Genomic DNA, 13540 nt, shown 5'->3' with positions numbered 1-13540 from the left:
GTGTGTGTGTTAGGTGAGAGACAGCATATTTCTTTATGGACCTGTTCGATGGGTACATCAAGCGTGTCAAAGGAATATGAGCTCAGCCTGTTTCCTTCCTCTATGCTCCAGGCTGAGCGAGCCCCACGCGCCAGTGCCAAGAACAGCAGATCAGAGGTGGGGGGTGTGGGAATCAAGAACCTGGATCCTTCCGGCCCCTTTGGCAATTAACTCACTGTGTCACCTTGGGCACAATATTTAATTCCTCTTGGTTGTCTTGTAAAACAGTGGTTTTCAACTGGGGGAAATTTTACCCTCCCTCCAAAGGGACAGTCAGTGTTGTGCAACATATTTTGTTGTCACAATTGGAGGGAGAAGTTGCCATTGGCCTCTAAGCAAAGGCCGGAGATGCTGATAAACATACTGCAATGGACAGGACAGTCTCCCACATGACAGGATTATCCTGCCCAAATGTTAACAGCGTTGGGTTGAGAAACCCTATTATAAATGGAGGAGCCTATCCCTCTTAGCTCTGAAAATCTAAAATGTTACCCTCAGGAAACACACACCCACACAGCACACAACTTTCAGTTTTGTGGGTGAATAAAGCCTCAGGAATAGGTAGAATCTTGAAGGGTGAGTAGGATGAGAGACAGGGAGGGGTATTCCATTAAGTGGGAGCCATGAGCAGAGGTAGGGGAAGACAAGTACGGAGCACGGTCATGGTCACAGCATGGTAAGTGGTCTGTTTGCCCGGTTGATGGGGTGATATAGAAATCCAAGCCTGGAGAGGCTGGGGACCAATGGCTTGGGGCAGTGTTATCAGTGCATGGGGTGGAATGCAAGTCTGTATGGCTGATCCACAACTATTCCAGCTCTTTCTCCTTCCAAGATATGGTAGGATTGTACTCCCTGCTCGGGTGAAGTCAGGGCTGGCCATGGGACTTGAGTTGGCCCTTGAATCGTGAGCAGAAGTGGAGAGACTCCAGTGTTGGGTGCCTCCAGTGTGTTCTTTGGATTACTCTCTCCTTTCCCTCTGGCACAAGGACCCTCAACATTCAAGATGGTGTCTGCTTCGTCGGCCTGGAAGTCTGAGCAGCAAGAATGAGTGTGGACCCTGCCAACTCACAGTGAACATGGGCAAGAAGTAACCTTTGTGTTTTAGGCTGCGGAGATTGGAAGGTTGTCTGTGACTACCACAGAACGTGGCTGTGCTGACTGATTTAGATGGAAGTTACTGGTGGCAACTACCATGATTGTAGATGGTACAGAGAGGTGGCGTGACATTGTACCACATTCCTCCGTGAGAGTACTTAACTCTCTGGATAACTCTAAGGAGTAAGTGTTGGTATGGTACTAGACTGCCTTGAACACCTGTCTGATATATCTGATGCTCCCTTTTTTAACAGAGAGTGGGCACAGGCCCAAGTTTCTGTATTTAGCCAAAATTTCATAGCATGGTTTTAAAATTGCATTTGATTTTAGGGTTGCCTTCTATTTGTGGCAAGTCTTCCATTTATAGTAGTGATATAAAATTTTAAAAAATGGTTAAGTAAAGAAAGCGAGTCATTTTAAAGACTTACATAAAGCCAATAAAACATAGGTGGCACATGCATATGGCAGAACTCAGAAGTATGGTTTACAAATGACTGAAGTTGGAGAGTAGAGCTCATAGCGTGTGGCAAAATCACTTGCAGAGGTGAAAAGGATGCATCAAGGCAAAAGGTGTAATCACAACAACAAACACAATATCAACAATAATATTTCCAGGCATTCTTTTTTTATAATAATTTTTTATTATGTTATGTTAGTCACCATACAGTACATCCCTAGTTTTTTATGTAAAGTTCTGTGATTCATTACTTGTGTATAACACCCAGTGCACCATGCAATACGTGCCCTCCTTAATAACCATCACCGGCCTATCCCATTCCCCCACCCCCCTCCCCTCTGAAGCCCTCAGTTTGTTTCCCAGAGTCCATAGTCTCTCATGGTTCATTCCCCCTTCTGTTTACCCCCCTTTCTTCTTTCCTTTCTTCTCCTACCGATCTTCCTACTTCTTATGTTCCATAAATGAGTGAAAACATATAATTGTCTTTCTCTGCTTGACTTATTTCGCTTAGCATAATCTCCTCCAGTCCCGTCCATGTTGCAGCAAATGTTGAGAAATCATTCTTTTTGATGGCTGAGTAATATTCCATTGTATATATGAACCACATCTTCTTAATCCAGTCATCTGTTGAAGGGCATCTCGGCTCCTTCCATGATTTAGCTATTGTGGACAATGCTGCTATGAACATTGGGGTGCATATGGCCCTTCTCTTCACTACGTCTGAATCTTGGGGTAAATACCCAGTAGTGCAATTGCTGGATCATAGGGTAGCTCAATTTTTAACTTTTTAAGGGAGCTCCACACTGTTTTCCAAAGTGGCTGTACCAACTTGCATTCCCACCAACAATGTAAGAGGGATCCCTTTCTCCACATCCTCTCCAACTCCAGGCATTCTTCTAACAACAACCTGAAAGCAGCTGTCACACAATAGGATTCAGAGGGGCAGAGAATGTTGTCCATGTTCTCCATGCCAACCAGTGCCTGGCGCAAGTAGATTCCCGACCAATAATTATGGAACGAGTGATCAGTGGGCAGGACTTGGTGTAATTCTATGCTCACTTAGGTGGGTGGGCTGCCTTTGCTCTGCTCAGCCTGTTGAAAAGCTTCTGTGAGCACATCTGGGAGACGAGGCAGAGTGCTAATAGCTCTGCAAACAGAGGGTAGGAAAGTAAGGATCCCTAGGTGTGGGGCTTGGGGGATAGGAAGAAGGAGCCCTGGAGGCTGGGGCTGCTAGCCAGGAGAAAAGGAATCCCAGGCAGTGTGTGTGCATGCGTGGGCAGGGGTGGGGTGGGGGGCAGTTGGAAAGGACCGTGGAGAACAGACATTTCTAATATGAGTTTTGCAAAGCCCAGCTCTGACTCAGCAAGGGAGAAGGGGAGATTGCGGAAACGTCTGGGAAGCTTGGGCTTTCCAAAATGCACTAAAAGGCTATCAGTTCACTTTCCCTCTAACTCATTACAGCCCCACTTCTCTGTCCAGCTTCAGTGGTTGGGGAAGAAATTGCTCCTGGTGAAGTCCACCTTCATTTAAGTCCCAGTCCTGGATGGAGGCAGCATGTTGGCCTACATTGTTTTTCAAGTGCTGTCCAGTGTGTTTCCTTTGGTTCACCCAAAGCTGTTTCGCAATTGCTGTTAAAAATTATAACTCTAAGGAGGATTTATAAGGAGCCAAGAGTTTGCCTACTTGGACAACACGGGTGGGCAATGTCCAGCTCAGGCAGTTGTCTCCTGGCTGAGAAGGAATCACACTGCATTCTGGGGGCAGGAGGCCAGCTCCTTTCCACAGAGGATCATGCCTATGTCTTAAGAGCAAAATCATTGCATTCTGGGGTCTTGCAGCCCTTGGAGGTTTCCCTGACATGCTTCCTAAAAGTTGTTGGGAACACCTGTTGACTATGACATGGCAGGAATAATTGAAAGAGGCTAAATTGTGCTATGGGGAAGGGATCTCTCTGTGAGAAACAGTCATGGCAAGTCAACTGGGAAAGCGCCGCCAACCAGAGCCTTGGCAAGAGGGAGTCCAGTTCAGCTATTCCCTTTTACTGGAAGGATAGTTGGTAAGTTTCAAGTTTCCCAAAGCAGAGAAGTATGCAGCTAATTCATTTTACATAACCTGACATCTCAATCTCAAGATGCAGTTCTTGCCGACGTATAAAAGTGTGTGAGCTGGTGCCACCTATGGGGAAGTTGTGGTGCTGCAGCCTAGCTCTATTAGATACTGTGTCCAGACAAAAAGCACAATGAAGTCAGTACATAAAACGTGCAAGGGAGTTTTTAAAATATACAGTTGTAAATGTTTGTTTGCATAGTTTGTTTTACAAGGAAGTAATACAAGCTCTTGGAACTGGAGACAGAAATCATTAAATCGTATGCAAGAGGACGGAGAAAATTGTACTATAGGAATTTCTTCCAGAAAAAATTCTGTGTGTACAGGAAAGGAATTCTCTGATAAATCTTTTTGGTTGTGGAGTAAGATGCCAGAGGCCATGCTCCCCGCAGAGTAGATGTTGTACTGCCTACTGAGGGAGGCGGGTCCTGTTAACTGGCTATAATTGACCTGTATAGGGTAGACATGGTGGAGGGCAAAGCTGCATTGCTTGACCCAACGGAAAGGAGATGGAGCATTTTTAGGGGAGTATAGAAGAGGAAGACTACCAGGGGAAGCATGAGAGAGTGGGAACTGGGAGGATGGGTGTGTCTGATGAGGAACAGAGGAAGTGTGCTATGAGGGGTACAGGGTACCATGTCTCCTGCATTTCCCCCATGGAAAATCCGGTTGGATTTCTTTGTGGAAAATGGATAAGGGGTGAAAGCCTGGGTTGACATGAGTTCTTAATGGAATCTTGGAGTTGAAAGTGATTTTAAGAGGTCACCAAGCCCATTTCCACCCAAAGTAGAAGCCCCTTCCCTGATCTCCATGGGGGTGTGAGCAGTCCAGTTCAAACACATCCAGTCTGGTTCAAACACATCTAGGCTTAGTTCTTTGGGAGGCAGACAGGGCCAGTGAGAACTTCCTGTCTTTGGTTTGTTGTCTTTGTTTAATTCAGAGGAATTGTAAATGAGGAAGTGACTGCACTAGGGGAGGGCATAACAGTAAGGTCATCATAGTTACTGGGGCCAGTGTTCTTATTGGTGCCAAGCACTTAACTTACATGATCTCATTAGAGCCCCTGGGGAAAGTCATTCCTTCTGCTTTGGATACAGAGAGGTCTTGCACATCCTGCTGGCCAACCTGTAGTCGTACAGCGAGTGCGAGGGGGAGCACGTGTTTCAACTCACGTGTCTTGAGCATGTGGCCCTGTCACCATTGCTTCCCTGTGTGTTTTGCCGGGAAATCTGCCCCTGACAATGTGTGTGAGAGAACCCATGCTCTGCAGAGTGATGGACTGTGGTCTCCCAACTCAGGAGGAACAGAACTTCTGAAGTGGTCAACCTGTTCGCAGAGGAAACTTGCAGAGTATATAATCTCTGAGAAAACACTCAAAAGAACTGGGATGATTTCCCTTGGAGAAGGCAGATTATGTAATGGGGCTTCAGGTTTATGAAACATTTTTAGAGACACTGGACACCAGCTGTTCTTCATCTCCACTCTGTATCAGGGAGGAGGAAATTGGCTTAAGCTGCAGCCTGAGGGTGTCTATATGGAAGAACTTCCTGACCCTGGAATGGATCAGTTTGGAATTAAAAAAAAAAAAAGCAGGTCCTTTTTCTGAGGACATCAAATGGAGACAAGCGTCATCTTGGTGTATGGGGGCTATTTAGAAACCAATGTCTTTCTGCCTTACTAATCAGACTCACTAGGTGTGCCTCAAGAGTTTGTCTGTAGAAGCACTCAGGGTTGGAGGGGGATGTTGTGGGATCCCTTGAGCATCTTCTCTAAGAGCTGTGCCCCTGTTATAGCCCAGGACCTCTTAATAATGCTGGACCTTGCCAAGTACTAGGGCATTATGCATAAGTAAGTGCCAAGACTCTGTACCACTGCTCTGCTCCTGGCAGTTTTCTGGTCCCTACAATGGGCTACCGGTATCTCGTGGGATTCTGGGGAGGGGGCAAGGAAATAATGTACGTGTAGGCCTAGCAGAGTGCTTGGCATGTCGTGGCACTGAGTAAATGAGAGGCTTCTGCTACCACAACCCAAATCTCTAGAATTTCTGTGAAGTCTAAATAAACTCCATTTTTTGGACAGTAAAATGAGTTGATTGTGAGTTGAGTTTTACAAGATCACTGTCAGACCTAGGCAAAGATTCAAGGTGCACACCTTACGCGGTATGTGGTAAAGTGTGAAATAAAATCCCGCAGCCCTGCTGTATGGATGGAATCCGAATACACAAAGCACCTGGCGTTAGGTCTTGTGGCAACTGCCAAGAGAAGGTGGAGCCTAAGGCCTGTCGTGGGATGTGTTCTCAACTCTTGGCCATACCCAAAGCTCCTGGGAGCCCTTCCTGGGTCTGTCAGACTCCGGAGACTTATGGACAACCTGAACTGACCTGTATATGGAGGGGAGGAACGTCCTCCCTGTTGGCAGAAGTGCTAGAAAGGGAGCTTCCGCTACCTTCTCCTTTGCCTTAGTTTTCCCGGAGCAGCTACTCTGATTGCCCAGCGCTGGGCACAGGAGGCGGGCTCACTGATGACGTGCTACGCGGGTGTGTGGCTCCGCCTCTGGCTGGCTGTGTGCTTTCTGGAAGAAATCTCTGTCGCAGAAGGTGGGTTTAGACTTTGACACCCCCGGACAGGAGGTGTCACCCTTTGGGGAGGGGGAGGGGCGACTAAATGCTTCCTTAGCCATTAATTAATCCAGGGTTTCTCGGCTTCAGACCTATTGACACTTTAGGCGGGAAAATTCTTCCTTGCATACATTATAGGATGTTTAGCAACATCCCTGGCCTCTACCCATTAGATGCCAGTAGCATTCCTACCTCAGCTGTGACAGCCAACAATGTCTCCAAATGTTGCCAGCTGTCGGCTGGCAGGTAAAGTCGCCCCTGGTTGAGAGCCAGCCTCTATCAAAGGCTTGGGTAGTGAGTCCGGTATCGGACTCAAAAGAGGGAGAAGGGAATTTTATTCCCACTAACGCTTGAACTCTTCAGCTTTGCTACAGGGTGGCTAAGAGAGACTCTTTCTTTAGTGTCTTCATAGCGAGAGAAACAGCAAGAAATAGTGAACAGGAGAGAGGCAGAAAGGGAAACTGAGGCAGGAGCCAGCAGTGAGTGACTTCCATGAAATTCCCAAAGGTGCCGCCGGTGTAGGAGCAGAGGAGCTGTCAGGGCCGCCCCGTGCCTGGCAAATACGCTGTCTGGGGTGGAAGGGCCGGCTGGTAAATATTAGTGACCATTTATGTTGCAGCTACTGGGGGACTAAAGTGAGGGGAAAGACACACAGTCCCTTGTGCAGAAACCACATTTTTCTTCCTTCTGGCTCCTACCCCAGCAAGACCTGCAAACTGCCCTGGCTGGTCCTCGCCTGCCCAGACCCTCTGCCCGGGGTCATCCACCGCCGCCAGCTGCCCTAGTCAATTCCAGTGCTGGTGCGGGAACCCAGGCTTGCAGAGACGGGGCAAAGGAAGCGAAACTCCCCAGTACTGGGCCATTGAAAATAATCACTGCCTTTTCAAAGGCCGACTTTGCCCGGTGCCAAGGCAAGAACTGTCTGTCTCGCCACCTTTCAGTTCTTGTTAAAAAGCAGAAGGCATGTCAGGGCCGGGCCGGGCCACAGGACAGAGAGGGCTTTCTTTGCGGTGCTGGATGAAGCTCAGTGCTTTAATGAAAGCTCTTATTAGCTCCAGCTGGCGTCCCATTTTCCTGAGCTGGAATAAAAAATTGCCTTGGTCATCCTTTCCCAGGCTAATTTCAAAAGCATAATTACCATCATCATAATTGATTACTATTTATTTTGGTCATTGATAGTCATGCACCCCCCCCTTGTTACATGTGAATTAAATGGTCCAAGAATATTTATGGCACGTGGCAGCCGTGTTTGTTTTCTGGGATTCCTCAAGACCCCAGTCCCTTTCAGGGTAACCCCTTGATTTCATGACACCCAGGGAGTCCTTCTCTCGCTTGAATATTGAAACTACTGAGCTGTGGTGACTGGTGAGAGTTGGGGTGAAAATTCGGGAGTTCAGAAAAGATGCAGAGAGAGTGCTAGGGGGATAGTAATATCAGAGTGCAAAGGGGTGTGCGTCCACACTGGTGTTGGAGGTGGGGGCAAGGGAGGGGGCGCAAGGGTGATAAAATGGACAGTTAGAAGATTGCTGTTTGTTCTCTCTGGCCCCTTGAAGGAGGAGGTTACCAAGCATCCATGGGAAGTTAATTTGGGAAGAGAATTGTTATTTTCTGCCTTCAAGACAGAGAGCTTGGAAGCTGCCAGTGTGTGACTGCAGAAGGGTCATAATGTCCCCCAAATAGTCAAAATATGAATATAGCCCCCACTTTGCCAAAACTCTTAAGATCTCATCAAATGAAAATCCCAGAGGAGGCTAGTTTCATTCACACCCGCTCTTGAATTGGAGCAATTTTACTCCCATGCTGCCCCGCCTACCGTTCTACTGTTAGGTACTTAGTGCTCCCGAAGGGCTCTGGAAGTTACAAAAAGGAAAGGCAAATAAGTAAGGGCTAAAAGCCTTCAACTCCCCAAAGGCTACATCTCCTACCTCCTACTAGGCAAACATACTCCGTATCTGATTCGGGCTAAGGCAAAGGTAGTGCCCGCCTCTGAGCCATCTGGCTTCTTGATTGGTGGAAGGATGAGCACCAAGCTCAAATATGCCAATCAGAGCGGAACCAATAAAAGCACCAGTCAGTCCCTCCTTGGCTGGAAGTAAGGAACCATTCACAGACATAAATGAAACCAGCCCACCAGTGGGAAGGATTTGGTCAATATTCAGAGAGAAACCCATTTGGAGAGAGAGTCGTGGTGACATTTGAGACCCTGCTTTCAGTTATTCCTGAAACCTGGAGGGGGGAGACACTGAAAAGAGCTAGAAAGTTGTGTTCTGCACCACACCAGGAGGTGCTAGTCACATGGCTGCCATGTGATATAGTGCCCCCTGGGGTTGTGCAGTGTGCAGCTTGCACAACCGTACATGGTGACCCCATCTGGAAGTGTCCCTGCCCTTTCTTCATCTTGCTTGGAGATACTCCAATGCCCTGTTATTAAACTCTTCTTTTTGACAAATCCATTTAGAATTGGATTTATGCCACTTAAACCAAATGAGATCCAAATAATACGATAATAGTTATCTATAACCACAAAGAAAAAAAAAAAAAAGCTGTGACTCCCTCACCCCCACCACCCAACTTATTCTAGATAGCAAGAAAGAAGTACCTGTTTTTCTTACCTATTCTCAATTTACTAGTCATTCATGGAATCAGGGAAGAGGAAAAGAAAGTGTGCCTTCCCACCCCAGCCACAGTCCTGGGGTTCCAGGCCTTGCAGAACTGCCAGGCTGTACAGAAGGCGCGTGAATGCAAACAATTTCCGGAAGGCCTTTGGGCTGGCTGTGTGGGAACAGCTGCACGGCTCCCTAATGGGTGTCAATGTCAACGCAGACTCAACATTTTCCAGGGGAATGGGGCTGAGGGAATGCTGTGCTCCAGCCAGACGGTGCCCTGGAGGGGTGGGGGCATGTGGAGAGAAACAAGGATGGTTGCCAGGGAGAATAACTGCATGTCCAGACCCTGGGGACAGAGGATGAGGAAGAGTCTTGAAGAAACTTTAATTCATAGCTCCTGCATTCCGCCCCTGTCAGGGCTTTCTGAGTCTCCCTAGTAAAATATGTGGACACTTAATTTCAGGAACGAACAATAATGAAAGGATTTTCTTAGGGGTGAGGGGAGGAGGAACACTGGCGGAGTTCTTTATAAGAAAGGCAGAGGGAAGAGAATTCAAACGATCCCAAGGAATGTAAATAAGTGTTCTCTAAAGAGACGTGGATGGTGCAGTGGGATTAGTGTGGATTTGAATTTAGCCTGGTGTGGGTTCACGTCCTGGCTTTGTGGGACTGTAGGGAAGCCACATCAGTGCTGGGAGGCTGCGTCTCCTCATCAGAAACAGGGATGATAATAGCTGATTGAGTGTGAGTTTAGCACCAGACATAATAAATACATGTTAATTAGGACCTGAGCTAGAGTTGCCTAGGAAGACAGTGCGGTGCCAGAATGTGAGCTGTTGGGTTTGCCTTTGTTATTATTTTCTCCCCTTACTGTGTTCTGGACACTGCGCTAGGTTCTTCAATGCATCTTGTCTAATACAACTCGCTTCTCGGCTTTCATCCTCAGGCCAAATGGTTTTGGAAATATGTAACATGGTCCGCTTGCTAATAGAAGTACTCAGACTCAGTGGCCATTTCTTGAATTTTTTACCTTGGTCCTGCCCTCCCCACCACCATCTGGCCTTTTGTGTATCCTTTGGTTTTGCTTCGTCATTACTGTTTTCATCTTTTTCTCACTGCCCGTTTGTATTAGTTATCCATTGCCGTGTAACAAATGATACCAAAATGGAGTGACTTGGAACAAGGAGCGTGCATTATCTCACAGTTTCCGCAGCAGGGACTGGAGCATCTGGGTGGTTCTAATTCAGTGTGTCATATGAGACTGTGAGACTGCAGGCAGCTGTGGGCCCAGGTTTCAGGGACCCAAAGGCTTGCCTGGGGCTGTGGGGCCCTCTTCTGATTCAGCTCAGTCACTGGCTGTTGGCAGAAGGACTCAGCCCTTCCCTACATGGACCTCTCCACAGGTTGCTCAAGCATCCTCACAAGGCGGCAGTGGGAAAAGCCCCCTTGTCCCCATTGTCACCACCTGCGTCCAGTTTCGGTTTTGTGCCGTCTACCGTAGAAGTCTCTTAATTCAGCCCTTTGTGATTTCTTACCTAGAGGATCTCAACAACTTCCTGTGATTTATAATGAGAAATCGATATGGGGGCTTCCTCCCTGTTGCTGGCACAGAGCTCCCCAAAACCCTTGGAATTTCCTAAGTGAAAAGAGACATAAAGATGAAGAGAGTATCAATTTTTATTCACAATGCACCCCTTTCTACCACACCCAGGTTTATGTTAACGTGGTGACTTTTGGAAAGCCCCTAAGGATGGGGGAAACCAGTCATAGGATTAGAGGGTTGGCACTTTCAGCCCCATGCCCCTGGCTTCCTGGAAGGGGAGAGGAACTAGAGATTGGGCTATTCACCAATGGCTAGTGATTTAATCAGTCATGCCTACATAACGAAGCCTCCATAGAAACCTAAAAGGACAGGGTTCAGAGAGCTTCTAGGATGGTGAACATGTGGAGGTGTCAGGAGGCTGGTGTACCTGGAGAGGTTATGGAAGCATGGAAGCACCACATACCCTCCCCCAACCTTGCCCTCTGCATCGCTTTCTCTGGCCGTTGTATTAAAAAAAAATATATATATATATATATATATATATATATATATAGAGAGAGAGAGAGAGAGAGAGAGAGAGAGAGAGAGAGATTTTATTTATTTGTGAGACAGAGAGAGAGAACAAGTGAGGGGAAGGGGCATAGGAAGAGGGAGAAGCAGACTCCCTGCTGAGCAGGGAGCCCAACATGGGGCTCGATCCCAGGACCCTGGGATCATGACCTGAGCTGAAGGCAGATGCTTAACCGACTGAGTCACCCAGGCACCCCTGGCTGTTGTAGTTCTTATAATAAATTGATAAACATAAAGTGCCTTCTTGAGTTTTGTGAACCATTTTAGCAAATCATTGAACCTGAGGAAGGGGTTGTGGGATCCCCTGACTTATAGCCAGTCGATCAGAAGTATAGGAAGCCTGGGATTTGTGATTGGCATCTGAAGTCAGGGGGCAGTCTCGTGGGACTGAGCACTTAACCTGTGGGATCTGACACTAAGTGCAGGTAGATAGTGTCAGAAGTGAATTGAACTGTAGGACAGCTTGGTGTCTACCTAGAACTGGAGAACTGTCGGTGTGGGACAGACCCCACACACCTGATGTTGGAAGTGCTGTGTGAGTCTAAAGAAACCAAACCTGGTTTCCTCACAGCACTTTCTCCTTCTGATCATCTGTTGAGCAAGGGTTTCTTAGCCTTGGCGCTAGTGACATTTTGGGCCACATAATTCTTGTTAAGTTGTTGAACAAATCCTTTGTTGTTGTCATTCTGCACTCTGTACATTGCAGGAAGTCCAGCAGCTTCCCTGGTCTTTACCTACTAGATGCCAGGAGCTCCCCCTCCCCTGAGTTGTGACAATCAAAGATACATCCAGACCTTATCAAATGTCCCCTGGGATGGGGCCTGAGGAGGGCAAAACTGCCCTTGGTTGAGAACCACTGTGTTAAGCTAACTCTAGAGTTTCATCATAAAATATGTCAACTATAAAATATACTTAGGGTATTGTGTGCAACGCACCAGGCTGTTGATGATTGGGCCAGTTTGTGCCTTTCTCTCATGTTGTGTTTTTTTTTCCTAGTTGAGGTTATACATAGACACAGTTCAACTAGTTCTACAAGGTTTGTTAAGACAAACAACATCCTTAGTTCTCCTCCCATCCCATTTCCTCTTCTCCAGGGATACTGTTTTCAACTCTTTTAATATCTACTCCGTATTTCTGTATATACTTGAACTGCTAATTCTGGCTTTTTCAGTTTTTGGCCTCATCCATTAATTTATCCATTAATGGTGGAACATAAGGACTTATCACGCTTTCCTCCTTTCACTTCCACCACTTCCCACCCCCGCCCTTCCCATATATTTATATTGTAATTTTGGCTTGATAAACATTCATTGTTTCTTATACATGTTTATATATGCCTTACAGAGCTGTGATTATGAACTCATCTTTTGTTTTTCCTGGAATTAACAATTGCCTTTTTATTGTCACTGTTGTTTATTTGTTCAATTTTCTATGTATTTATCATTAATTGAACCCCTAAATCTCAATTTCACCTCCCTGAAAAAATCTAATGACATCTAACCTGCCCAGTGTGGGCTGGTGGCCCTGTACTCTAGTATAGAGTTATCAGCCTGAGCTAGTCTTTTGCCATCATCCACATTATCACCTCCTGTTTCTGTATGCTGCACTGGATTAAATATTGTCATCCCCCTACATAAATTCATGTGTTTCCCAGAACCTTAGAATGTTAACATTATTTGGAAATAGCCTGAGTGTAGATGTAATTAGTTAAGATGAGGTCATATTGGAGCAGGGAGGGGCCTTAACTCTATAGAACCTATATGTCCTTATAGAAAGAGAAGAAGAGATACAGAGACAGACATGCACAGAGGGAAGACTGCCATATGGAGATGGAGGCAGAGATTGGAGTTCTGCTACCAGAAGCCAAAGAAAGCATGGGCTCACCAGAAGCTGGAGAAGGTAAGGAAGAGTGTTCTCCTCCAGGTTTTGAAGAAAGTATGGCCCTGTTGACACCAAGATTTTGGATTTCTAGCCTCTAGGACTGTGAGACAATAGATTTCTGTTGTTTTAGACCACTCAGTTTGTGGTGCATTGCTATGGCAGCCCTAGGGAGCTAATACATAAGCATGTTTTTTGTTTTTTCATAGTTTACTCCTTCATTTGGTAGAATATACCAGTGGCCTCCTGGAGAAAAGCATGCAGCAGTTACATTTTTTGAGAATTTGCATATCAGAATTATTTTTATTCTATTCTTACATATGAGTGATAACTGGGCTAGATATAGAATTCTAGGTTGGAAATAATTTTCTTTTGGAATTTTGAAGTCACTGCCCCATTGTCTTTTGTTTGTTTTTCTCCCTGTATGCTGTTAAGAATTCTTAATTTATTCTAATTTCTGATCTGTTGCATGTGGGCCTGTTTGTTCTACCCTTCAGAAGCTTGGAGGATGTTTTCTTTATTCTGAGAGTGTTCGGAAATTTCATAACGACGTACCTTGGTGTGGGTATGTTTTTTCCATGATGCTGAGAACTTGAAGTCCCCTTCCAATCTGGAGATTTTTGTTCTTT

This window comes from Ursus americanus, chromosome 15 (genome assembly GCF_024610735.1).
Source record: "Ursus americanus isolate L20-20 chromosome 15, mUrsAme1.1.p, whole genome shotgun sequence".
Classification (NCBI taxonomy): domain Eukaryota; kingdom Metazoa; phylum Chordata; class Mammalia; order Carnivora; family Ursidae; genus Ursus; species Ursus americanus.
The sequence above is the reverse complement of the archived record's forward strand: the minus strand, read 5'-3'. Positions refer to the sequence as shown.